We start from the raw sequence: 12449 nt of genomic DNA, 5'->3' as shown, positions 1-12449 counted from the left end.
GGTGGAAAGAGAAGCAACTGCACAGGGCGGTGCTTAAAACTCTACGAGCATTCAGTGCCATGTACACGCATCCACCAATGCCATCGTTTCTATTTTAGAGACTAGCAGAGCCTGCTGGCTGTAATGCAAACACTGTGGAGGCTTAGGAGAGGGTCACAAGTTTGAGGCCAGTGTAGGCTGTGTAGTGAGACCCTGTCTCAACAACAAGGAAAAAGTGAACTTAACAAAGAAACTTTCAATTCCATATCCATGGGAGTTACGGGGTTACATGTCCTTGTCTGGACTTTGTGACACCTCTATTATTCATTTTAACCATCAAATTAGAGTTTCTATGTGCTCTTGCCATAAATATTTCTTTGGGGGAATCTATTCAAGTCTCTCCCTGTTTTTTAACGCCCCCTCCTCTCTCTGTGTGTTTGTGTTGGTATATAGCAATTGTGTATGGGTGCTCACAGAAGCCAGAAGCAGGCATTTGGTCCCCTGGAGCTGGAGTCACAGGTGGTTGTGAGCTGACGTATTCATGCTGGGAGCTGAATCCAGGACCTCTGTAAGAGCAGCCTGTGTTCCTAACTGCTTACCGCCTCTCCAGCCCCTCCTCCCTACTTTTAAAAGGGCATCACATGTAGTGTGATAGCTAATGTCCACACTCAACTTGATGAGGTCTAGATTCACATGGGAGACAGACTTTTAGAGATACCTGCGAAGATTTGTCTATGAGGTTAATTGGGAGGTCCACTTGCCCACTGTGGGCAGCACCATTCCCTCGGATCCTGGACTGAATTTTTAAAAAAAAGGAGGACAAGAGCAGAGTATAGGCATAAGGTTATTCTGTAGTTTAAATTCTGATTTCCTGTCTAAATGCTGCTTAAACCCTGCTTCCCAATTGTCCCCCTGTTATGTCAATAAAGCAGTCTACAGCCAATCAATGAGCAGGGGAAAGAATAGGGCTGGACTTCCTTCCAGCCAGGGGAGGAGGAGTTAGAAGAGGAAGCCGGGGATTGAGAGACAGGGAGGAAGGAGCTGGAGCCAAGGAAAGCTACAGAGTGCAAGTATCTCTGGGGTGTTTGCTGGGAGTGAGACAGGATAGCATAGAGGGCTAAGAACAGATTTAGCTGTTCAAGATTGTGGTGGAGGCTTAATTTTAAAGAAATAGAAAAGAGTCTCAATTACTTGTGTGATAGCCAAGTAAAGAAATAATCTAAGAGAAACAAACACTGAGATACACACACACACACACACACACACACACACACACGTATATTTTAACAAATGGCGCACTAAGTGGGGCAGAATTTACAGTAATCTCACAAGAACTTATGCAGAAAATAATACTACAGAGCAGTTTCCCAGTTCTGTTAAAAAAGAGAGGAATCAGTTTCTAAGGCAGGAGCTGACAGTCCTGATTAGACAGACTCCTGCAGAGTGGACAGGTCTCCAGCCTGCTGCAGAAAAAACAGAAACCGGTACATACAAACCCCAGAGAAGCAGTTTCCTTAACACAGGCAAGCTTCTCAAAGTCAGACTTTCCTAGCCAAGGCCGGAAGCTAAATCTCTTTGAGATGGGGCTCTTGCTCGCCTGACTCTTGCTGGCCAGAAGAGCCAACACTTGTGGACCTAGTAACTACGCAGAGTCAGGCGGGATGTGTGTGTCAGGAATCAGTGAGGGAGGCAGGGAAAAAAAAGCCTCTCCAGGGAAGCAGGAGCCAGAGACAGACTGGAAAACTCCAAGCCTCTGAACTGGTAAGGTCTGGAAGGGAAGCTGGGTCTGAGAAAGTGAAGTCCTTTGGGAGAGGTTTTGAGATTAAAGAAGAAGATTGTTTTCTATGTTGATAAAGAGGGAAGACCCAGGGACACAGGGCTTCTGAATTCCACTCGAGTTTGTATCTCTTAGCATACAAATACTTTTTTCAGTGATGATGATTTCAGGTTTGTATATTCTCTTTCAGAGAGATCAGAATAAGACCGACTTGGAGAAGGAAAAAAAGAGAGAGAGAGAGAGAGAGAGAGAGAGAGAGAGAGAGACTGAGAAAATGGATGCTAAATTAAAGGCCATAAAACAGAAGTTGGTGGGATCTTTGAATCAAAATAGGGAACCTTCAGAGAAATCCAATCTGGAACCTAAAATAACACCAAAAGAGGTAGTTCCAGATGAGGAAAAATCCACAAAGGTTTGAAGAAATTGAAGAACGGCAGTCCATTAAGATGCTGAATAGAAAGGCTTCGGCAGTAGGTCAACATGATCAGAATGGATATTATATGTGTCAAGGTTCAATTACTGATGAAGGTCCATATGCTAAAACAGAAATGCAGATTTTGTTTGGTGTTGCCTAGGAACAAGGTGATACAGTGGTTTGTGTGCTCCCTTTTGCAGAGTTTGGAGAACTAAAACGTATGCACCATGCCATAGGTTCATATTCAGAATTACAATGGACTTTTTTTGCCTTAAATTCTGAAGAGAATGTTTCTAGGCTACACATTTGATGGTGATGATCTCAGAGATGTCTTTAGAAATTGGGGCTGAGGGTGGTTCAGCATGTATATGCATTGAAATACGACAATTTTTTTAGACATTATGACATAAAACATACTACAGATAAAACTTATAATCCTATAGATCAAACAACTATAAAATCTAATAGCAATTTTTAAAAGGTGGTACTAAAACATAAAGGGAATATAATTTCTCCCCCAAATAGATTAAATAATGATTTATTGACTTAAAAATTATTAAATGAGCTTCTTCTTCCTCAGGAAAACACCAAATGGCGGATGACGCCGGTGCAGCGGGAGGGCCCGGAGGACCCCGGGGGCCCAGGATTAGGAGGGCGAGGCGGCTTCTGCAGAGGATTCGGCAGCGGTTTTAGGGGCCGCAGTCGTGGCCAAGGCCGTGGCCGTGGTCGAGGCCGTGGGGCTCGTGGAGGGAAAGCCGAAGACAAGGAGTGGATCCCCGTCACCAAGCTGGGCCGCCTGGTTAAGGATATGAAGATCAAGTCCTTGGAGGAGATTTATTTATTCTCCCTGCCCATTAAGGAGTCCGAGATTATTGACTTTTTCCTGGGCACATCCCTAAAGGATGAGGTTCTCAAGATCATGCCGATGCAGAAGCAGACACAGGCCAGCGGACCAGGTTCAAGGCTTTTGTCGCTATTGGGGACTACAACGGTCACGTTGGTCTTGGTGTTAAATGCTCCAAGGAGGTAGCCACTGCTATCCGAGGGGCCATCATCTTGGCCAAGCTTTCCATTATCCCTGTGAGGAGAGGCTACTGGGGGAGCAAGACTGGCAAGCCACACACTGTTCCATGCAAGGTGACAGGCCGCTGTGGCTCAGTTTTGGTGGGTCTCATCCCTGCCCCCAGAGGCACTGGCATTGTCTCAGCTCCTGTGCCCAAGAAGCTACTGATGATGGCCGGTATTGATGACTGCTACACATCAGCCAGGGGCTGTACTGCCACCCTGGGCAACTTTGCTAAGGCCACTTTTGATGCCATTTCCAAGACCTACAGCTACCTGACACCTGACCTCTGTAAAGAAACTGTGTTCACCAAGTCTCCTTATCAGGAATTCACTGATCATCTTGTGAAAACCCTCACCAGAGTGTCTGTTCAGAGGACCCAGGCTCCAGCTGTGGCTACCACATAAGGGTTTTTACAAGAAAAATAAAGTGGATTAATTCTGGTAAAAAAAATTATTAAATGAGACAAGTAGCACACCTACTAAGATAAGTTGGATTTTAGAAAGGACTGAAGAATTAGATCAGCATATAAAGGTCCTAATTCCAAAATAGAAGACAGTAAATATGCTGTTTTGGGAAGGAGAATGTGTTCTTGTCGCAACAGGAAACAAAAGGCTATGTATTCCATCCAAACTGATGGAAATAAGATTTTACGGGGGAGACCTCCTGAAAATCTTGACTGTAGACAGAAGGAAAGAAATAAAAAAGACCAAATAGGACAGGTAAAATAGTTTGCTGAACCCCACCACCACACACATGGGAACAGCTCTGGGACTGACTGACATCAAAATGTCTCCAGCCAACTGTGCATGGCCTACAGATCTTTGGCTACAAATTCCTCAGGACTTATAATTCCATTCTTTGAAACAGCATAGATAAAAGTTTGGTTTTTTTTTTCAAAGAATCATCTTTAAATGAACTATGTTCAGCGCACAGCCCATACATATATTAATACAAAATGTATAATGCCTTTGAAAGTTAATATATTTTACAGAGTAAGAGGATGAGACACCAAGAAAGACAAGGCAAGCAGAGTAGCCCAGGTGATCCTACCCTCACAGATGGCCTCAACGACAATGTTTCCTGGAAAATATTCATCTGTGACCATTTCAAAATGGCTATCTAGACTGCCCAGCATCACGGACTGTTCCAGTCAGGACTTCAGTTAAGCTCTGAGCTTTCTCAGCATTCAAAGACTGAACGGCAAATATTTTCAGCTAATTTTCTTAAGACTGGAAAATATCCCAATGTTCTTCGGCACCCAAAAAAGAAAACTATGTGCCATTTCTGGGGGCTGGGGCAGTGCATGATTTTTGGTTATTCAGTAGGTAATAGATGTTTGTTATTGTTTAAAGGGGTTGATTCTAGGAATGATAAGTAAAATGGTAGATTATGGAATCTACTTTTAGTCTAAAAAACATTAATAAGTCAAAAATCTTAGATTGGTATTGATCTTTGTATTATACTTTGTTACAAGGTGCTAAAGAATTGTACCTATGTTATTCTTTTAAAAGATTGTGTATGTATGTATGTATGTATGTATGTATGTATGTATGTATGTATGTATAGTGTTCTGCCTGCATGTATGCCTGTGTGCCAGAAGAGGGCACTAGACTTCATTATAGATGGTTGTGAGCCACCGTGTGGTTGCTGAGAATTGAACTCAGGACCTTAGGAAGAACAGATAGCACTCCTAACCTCTGAGCCATCTCTCCAGGCCCCCTATGCAATTCTTAAAACTGCAATGTTAAGTTCTAGTCATTTTGAAAGCTGCTGTTATGAACTGTTTAGGATAAGTAAGAAATGTATACTAATCACTCAGTCAAACTCATGGTCATGTTAGATACTAGTTTAGTTAATTACAAAAATATATTTCCCAGACTGACAAATGGAAAATAGCTAAAAAAAAAACCAAACAAACAATTCAGATAAGATAGATAGATAGTATTCAAAAACCTCAGAGATCTACAGAATATGGCATTTACAGATTTTTATTAACTTAAGGGTTTTTTTGACACGAGACAGGTCTAGTCCTAGCAGCACCCCTTTCTTTTTCAAAGAGCATTAGAGGCTTCATGTGTGGCAAGCCAGCCACTGGGTGAGAAAATGCCCTAGTGCCAGTTACAGAGCACTGTCCAAACAGGACAAACTGGATGCAGGAGAGTTGACTGCCGGGCTTTGCAAGGACAAGGTAGGTAAGTCCTGTTTAATTCCTGTTTTTACAGAAAAGTCTGTCAAATATTCTGAGCCAGAAGGCTGAAGATGGTCCTCCAATGTCATAAAAAAATTTTGAGGGTCTGTCCAGGCAGCCAAATGTCTCTGTCATTTCTACACCTTTGGAAGCTGCTTGCCTGCACTTCCTACCTATTTAGGTAATATTTATTCCTTCTTGAGTCTCTGAAGGGATTGAAGACTAGATAATTATAGTCTCACACTTAAACTTAACTTGTTTAGGATGTTAGAAATTAATAGATACTAAAATACTTTATACAAACTAAGTTTTACCTAATAATTTTCATAATTGTTAGATTACACAGTTTGTTATTGTAAGAAAAGGAACTTTTTATTAGACTAAAAGGGGGAAATGTAGGCTTAAGGGTACTGTGTAGTTTAAATTCTGATTTCTTGTCTAAATATTGTATAAACCCGCTCCCCAATTGTCCCCCTGTTAAGTCCATAAAGCAGTTTACAGCCAATCAATGAGCAGGGGAAAGAATAGGGCTGGACTTCCTGCCAGCTGGGGGGGGGGGGAGGGGGGTGAGTTAGGAGAGGAAGCAGGGGATTGAGCCAAGGGAGAGGTCCTCGGAAGATCAGGAAGAAGGAGCTGGAGCCTAGGAAAGCTACAAGGTGCAAGTATGGCTGGGAAGTTTTGCTGGGAGTAAGACAGGATAGCATAGAGAGTTAAGAACAGACTTAAGGTGTTCAAGATTGTGGTGGAGGCTTAATTTTAAAGGAATAAAAGAGTCTCAATTACTTGTGTAATGGCCAGGATAAGAAATAAGCTGAGAACACACACACACACACACACACACACACACACACACACACACAATTATTCTGAGTCTTGACTGTGGATGCAATGTGATTGGCTGCTTTATTTTTGTGTTGTCTTCACTTCCTCATCATGATGGAACACACCTTGAAGAATGAACCAAAAAAAGCCCACCCTCCCTCCCTCCTTCCCTCCTTCCCTCCCCCTTCATCCCTCCCTCCTTCCTTCTTCCTCCGTCCTTCCCTCTTTGCTTCCCTCCCTCCCTCCCTCCCTCCCTCCTTCCCTCCCTCCCTCCCTCCCTCTATTCTTTCCTTCCTTCCTTCACTGTGCTGCTTTTGTAAGGGACTTTATCATAGCAACAGAAAAATAACAAAGACACGTAATGTTTAGTGGCCAGCCCTTTTTCCTAAGCCGTCTCTAGGTCAGAGGAATCCATCATGACTGCTGTCTTCAGAGTTGTCATTCCCCTCACCGTGCGTGCTTTCCCACATCACCACTGACAGAGAGCTTTAGCAAGTGTGCTGCCGCCGCCAGCTTCCTCTGTGCCCCACACTGCGTCCCAGATGGGATCCTCCTTGCTACCCAGTGAGCCATTCTCCAGACTTTGTTTTCTACCTGCTGTCTTGGGGAGATGCTGGTTCTAACTGTGAGTGCTCAGTCTTCTGAGAAGCCACTATGAGGGGGGGACTAGAAGTGCAAAGCAATTATTGGACAGAAGACCTGGGGGAGACAAAAGGGAGATCCTCCCTCACATCACAAGGGAGATCTGACATTTGTGAAGGGAAGTGGGAAGAAAACATCTCAGAAAAAAAATCTTAGCCCTGGTAGTGGGGAACCCCTGAATTCACTCCTGTTACTATTAGAAGAGTCTGTGCTGTGCTATTGCCTGGAAACAGTCCCTGGAGGGAGGGCATGACCTCGGGGTGCACCCCCTGGTGGACACTGTGGATACTGCACAGGGGGCCTCTCTGCCTCAACTCATAGCAGGCTTCTTTGAAGAGGAAATGAAATGGTCCAGCTTCCGAGCTGCCACAGCTCTACTTGGGATTATACAGACAGTGATGGAGAGGGTACACAGCCAAGACAGAGGGAAACTCAGTGGATGCATAGCAAAGGATGGGTGCTTTGAGCAAAGTGTGGAATTACCCAGGAAAAATGTCTCAAGGCTGCTTCCAGGCTTGCGTTTAACCACCCATCCCCCGCCTGTGCTTTCACTGTTAACAGTCCCAGGCTCCAGCAGTGAGCTGAAATGTGAAAAGACCATAGAAACACACAATCCCCAACTTTTCAATAACATGGTAACAACATATGGTTGTTAACTGGTTTTTTGTTTTTTTCATTATTAGTTGGTGCTCTGAAGCCTCTATTGTACCTAATTTATAACATAAACTTTCTTCGGGTAAGGAAGAAAAGGATGCATAGAGAGTGTGCTTTGACTTGTGGCTGGGTTGTCCCTGAGGGCCTTGGCTAAGGAGGGTGGGGAGGGACGCTGCTGTACAGTGGAGCCCCCCCCCCCATGTCCCCTCTCCTCTCCCATCACTTCTCAGCTCAGCATTTCCCAGTTAGAAGGCGCCAGGCGACCGTCCAGCATCACAGGAGGGCCACCTTCCAGGCTGACATGAAACTAACTTTGACCCCATTTTACAGTTTCAAAAAAAAAAAAAAACCACACACAAAAGCACCAATCCTTTAAAATCATATCTTTAAATAAAAGAGTATTCTAGTCTTTTCCATGACTCACTCATCCTTCGCCCAGCTCCCAAATATATCTTCCTGAAACGTTTGCTCTGCACACATTTTCTCCTGGATGACCTGGTAACGGGACTCTGCGCCCCGCCTCACGCACCAACCTTCCCTGATATTCTTCAGTACAAACCATCTGCTGCCAGGCTCCTTCTCCGTGAGCTCGACCACCCCCCTTGCATGCTGGATCACACCACCCCCCTTCCATGCTGGATCACACCACCCCCCTTGCATGCTGGATCACACCACCCCCCATGGCTATTATAAAATTCTAGATCGGGCTATTCTTATGACCGTGAAAGTATTGTCCATGGGAGACACGGAAGATGTCATGACCGCGTTCACCATTTCCTGTCCAGTTGCCCTGTTCCCTACACGGAAAGCCTTCCGCTGGTTTTCTACAAAGTGAAGAAGTGTAGTACCCCGTACCTACAGAGGTGCATTGGTGTCCCTAGTATCAGTAGAAGCATTAGGCAGCTTCAGTGCCTTTTCCTCCTCTGTGGTGCCCTCTTTCTGGACTTACTGACGTTGCCCGGGCCTTCCCAGCAGGATCACCTTGGAAATTCCCGCTCCCTGCCTTTGGTGTCAAATGCCGTTTCCTTTCTTGGGTTATTGGGTCATGTCGGTGGAGCACGCCACCCATGGCCTTCCTGGGAAAGAAATGGAAGAGAAAGGTGTTGAGGTCTTGCCCGGTTTCATGTGTTACCTTTACCCACGAGTTCAATGGACAGTCTAGACATCTAGAGATCTACAGTTTGGGCGTCCTTTCTGGCCCAGTCTCTATAGGTGTGGCTGTTCTGTCTCTTAACAAGATGTCTAAGAAAAAGACTCCAAGAATAAAGGAGTTGATCCCTGAGAGCATCTAGTGCCTTTGCCCGGGACACTAACAAGGCCCAAGAAAGCTGCCAGGGGAAGGAGGGGTCAGGACCATGATCAGCGACCACGCCCTATTAGCACCGAGTGAAGGATTTTATAAGCTCTAGCTTTTATCCTCCATAAGCTAGGCACCAAAGGGACTTGGACAGAAACATGTCACTCTGCAGTAAGTAGTCACACACTGTGCTGAGGGTAGACTGTCCTTTCCAAAGGCAGAAGCAGGAAGGCCAGGTGGCATGTGACTGCCCTGAGCCAGGCAAGCCATAACATGCTTGTTCCCAGCTAGTGGGATTCCAGTTAGGAGTGGGAAAAGAGTACAAAAACATTCGGCTTCTGGTTATGCTTTGAACTCGGAGCCAACAGGATATGCTGATGATTTTCAGGCATGGGATGATGACACAGGACACAGGAAGCGCAAGGCCCGGCGTGACACGGGGTTTTTACCCTGAGTAATTGGAAGGGAGGACTTGGATGGCAACGTCAGCAGGGGGTGCGGGGGCTTCACTGTGGACATGGTCGGAGATGCCCTGTTTAGACGTCTACAGAGAGGACTCGGGTGGGTGGGTAGCTGGACCACTGAGCAAAGAGCAAACACTCTCAGATAGGTACCCGGGCTCTGGAGTCATCAGATACAAGTGATGAGGGATTGATGTGATGAAGGAGTTTGTGGATATAGAAATGAAAAGAGTCTGGGAACTGAGCGACGGCAACACTGTTGCATTACGACGGCAACACTGTTGCATTACAACCGGAATCCGGACGACCACAGGGGGACTGAGAAGGGCTCGCTGGCTGCAGAGGTGGAGAGGGAATCAAGAGACAGCTCCGTGAAGAGCATAGGATTGGCTGGTGACTGAGAGGCTAGACAGGGCCTGTGACTCAGGAGCCAAGAAGTCCTGGGTGACTGACCAGCTCTGCTGCAGCGTGACCTGAGTGAGTTCAGAAGTCAGGAGTGCACTGGCGACGGGAATCACGGGAAATCACTTACACCGTATCCTGGAGGAGGGAACGGACACGAGAAAAAAAAGTTTTCCTTCATTCCTTGTGTCTGTGTGTCTGCTTGGGTCTGCATGCCTGTGTGCATACATGCATGCATGTGTGCGTGCATGCCTGTGAGTGTGGGTGCGCCTTCCTGGCATGCGTGTGCAGAGACCAGAGGAGGACATGGGTCATCTTGCTTCCTTCACACTCCACCTTAGGCTTTCTCACTAAACCCAGAGCTAGGCCGCTGGGCAGCCAGGCCCAGCATGTCCTCCTGTCACTGTCCTCAGGGCTCTGGGGTTACAGGCACGGTGCTGGTATCCAAACTCAGATCTTCACGCTTGCAAAGCAAGCCCTCTTACTAACTGAGCTGCCGCTCCAGGCCCCCTCAGTTTTCACTGTTTTAAACGGAAAACATTTTAGCAGAGCTGCTGGCTGACGGAAGTGATTTGAAAGGAGGAGCCGGGAGGAAGAGGACAGACAGTGGTTGCCTTAAGTCTCAGGTAAGGAGATAGGACCCGGACAGGTAGAGGAACGGTCTTGGCTTGGAGCGTGGCTGCTGTGTTCCTCAAACAGCAGGGCATAGTTCAGAGCTGCCTTCAGGTTCCTCTCATTTTCCTGGCAAATTACGACATCGAAGGCAGTAACTTCAAGAGGAGGAGCGTAGAAAGAGAAAACTTAAAAAGTCCTTTAGCAGGAGGAAAAAAGTAATGAACAGGGGGCGCTGGGCAGTGAACAGACGGTGAAGATGTAGTAGGGCCCGATCAGTACGGAAGGCTCGCTGGGTGTGTTGGTGATTGGCAGAACTGGCTAGGGCAGGCACGGATTTTCCTCCAGCCACGTTCAACTGGTTGCATGTGTGAACAGAGTGGCGCAGGGTTGGATCAAACCAAGATGAGGTCCTTGTTTTTTTTTTAAAGTAAAATAATAATAATAAAAAAAAGACCTAAAGAGCTGAAAAATGCATGTGCGGGCAAGCTTATATATAGTATGTCATCGACTCTGAACTGGATGAGGACACATGTGAGTGACGGACAGGAAAGAGGTGGAGGGATCAAATTCACTCATTTTCATTCCAAAGGAGAAAAGAAATATTTTAAAGAGTTGGGAGGCTCAAAGGAATGAATGGAAGGCAAACCAGTAAACAGTTGTCAGAAATCGGGAATCTTGAAATTAAGATTATTCAATCAGCATCAACTCAGTTATGGGCATCTTTCCTGTGTACTCCTCCTCCTCTTCCCTGTACTCTTATTTCTTTGTTTTTTTTGGTTTATTTGGTTTTGTTTGCTTCTTTGTTTGGTTTGGTTTGGTTTGGTTTGGTTTTTGAGACAGGGTTTCTGTGTGTAACAGCTCTAGCTATCCTGGAACTCCCTCTGTAGTCCAGGCTAGCCTTGAACTCATGGAGATCTGCCTGCCCGGCAGGGGAATTAGAAGGCTGGTCCTGTGAGATGCAGGCAGGGCAGATGCTTCCCTAGGGGTCAGCTATTGTCAGTGGCTGCAAAGGCAGTTCCTCCATTGCTGCCTGACCACTGCATGTCCAGAAGTGCTCCCCACCAAAAATAAATTAATAAATGGAGTCTCAGACTGTCACGGTGGAGGAATTGTGAGCAAGAGAGCCTGAGCCCAAGCATGAACACGAGCTCAAGAATGTGCAAACGCTACCCCCACCTTCCCACCCCTACCCCCTACACACACCCACACCTCCCCACCCCCCCACCCCACTCACCCCCCCACACACCCACACCTCCCCACCCCACCCACCCCACTCACCCCCCCACACCCATACCTCCCCACCCCCCACCCCCAACCCCTCCCCACCATCCCCCACTCCCCACACCACAAACATCTCCCCACCCCCCCACACCTTCCCACCCCCCCCACCCACACCTCCCCACCCCACCCACCCCACTCACCCCCCCACACCCATACCTCCCCACCCCCCACCCCCAACCCCTCCCCACCATCCCCCACTCCCCACACCACAAACATCTCCCCACCCCCCCACACCTTCCCACCCCCCCCACACACCCACACCTCCCCACCCCACCCACCCCACTCACCCCCCCACACCCATACCTCCCCACCCCCCACCCCCAACCCCTCCCCACCATCCCCCACTCCCCACACCACAAACATCTCCCCACCCCCCCACACCTTCCCACCCCCCACACACACCCACACCTCCCCACCCCACCCACCCCACTCACCCCCCCACACCCATACCTCCCCACCCCCCACCCCCAACCCCTCCCCACCATCCCCCACTCCCCACACCACAAACATCTCCCCACCCCCCCACACCTTCCCACCCCCCCCACACACACCCAGACCTTCCACCCCCCACACCCTCCCCCCCTACCCACACCTCCCCACCCCACCCACACCTCCCTACCCCTCCCACACTTCCCCTCACTCCCCCCCACACACACCTCCCCACCCCCACACACCCTCCCCCCCTACCCACACCTCCCCACCCCACACACACCTCCCTACCCCTCCCACACACACCCACACCTCCCTACCCCTCCCACACCTCCCCTCACTCCTCCCCCCACACACACCTCCCCACCCCCCAGCCCCGCAAGCCAGCCAGCCTTTATGTACAAACCTTGGACAGTGGGGA

The 12449-nt window shown here is 47.7% G+C and overlaps 1 pseudogene across 1 annotated transcript; it reads left to right on the top strand.

Moving 5' to 3' along the window:
• The first annotated feature begins 2762 nt into the window (after nt 1–2762).
• LOC311582604 (small ribosomal subunit protein uS5-like) lies at nt 2763–3699 on the top strand (annotated as a pseudogene). The gene has a single exon. The product of its transcript is annotated as a small ribosomal subunit protein uS5-like (transcript).
• The last annotated feature ends 8750 nt before the right edge of the window (nt 3700–12449 follow it).

The sequence above is a fragment of the Acomys minous genome (genome assembly GCF_964271855.1).
Source record: "Acomys minous genome assembly, chromosome: 14".
Classification (NCBI taxonomy): Eukaryota; Metazoa; Chordata; class Mammalia; order Rodentia; family Muridae; genus Acomys; species Acomys minous.
This window is presented reverse-complemented; position numbering and strand designations above follow the sequence as displayed.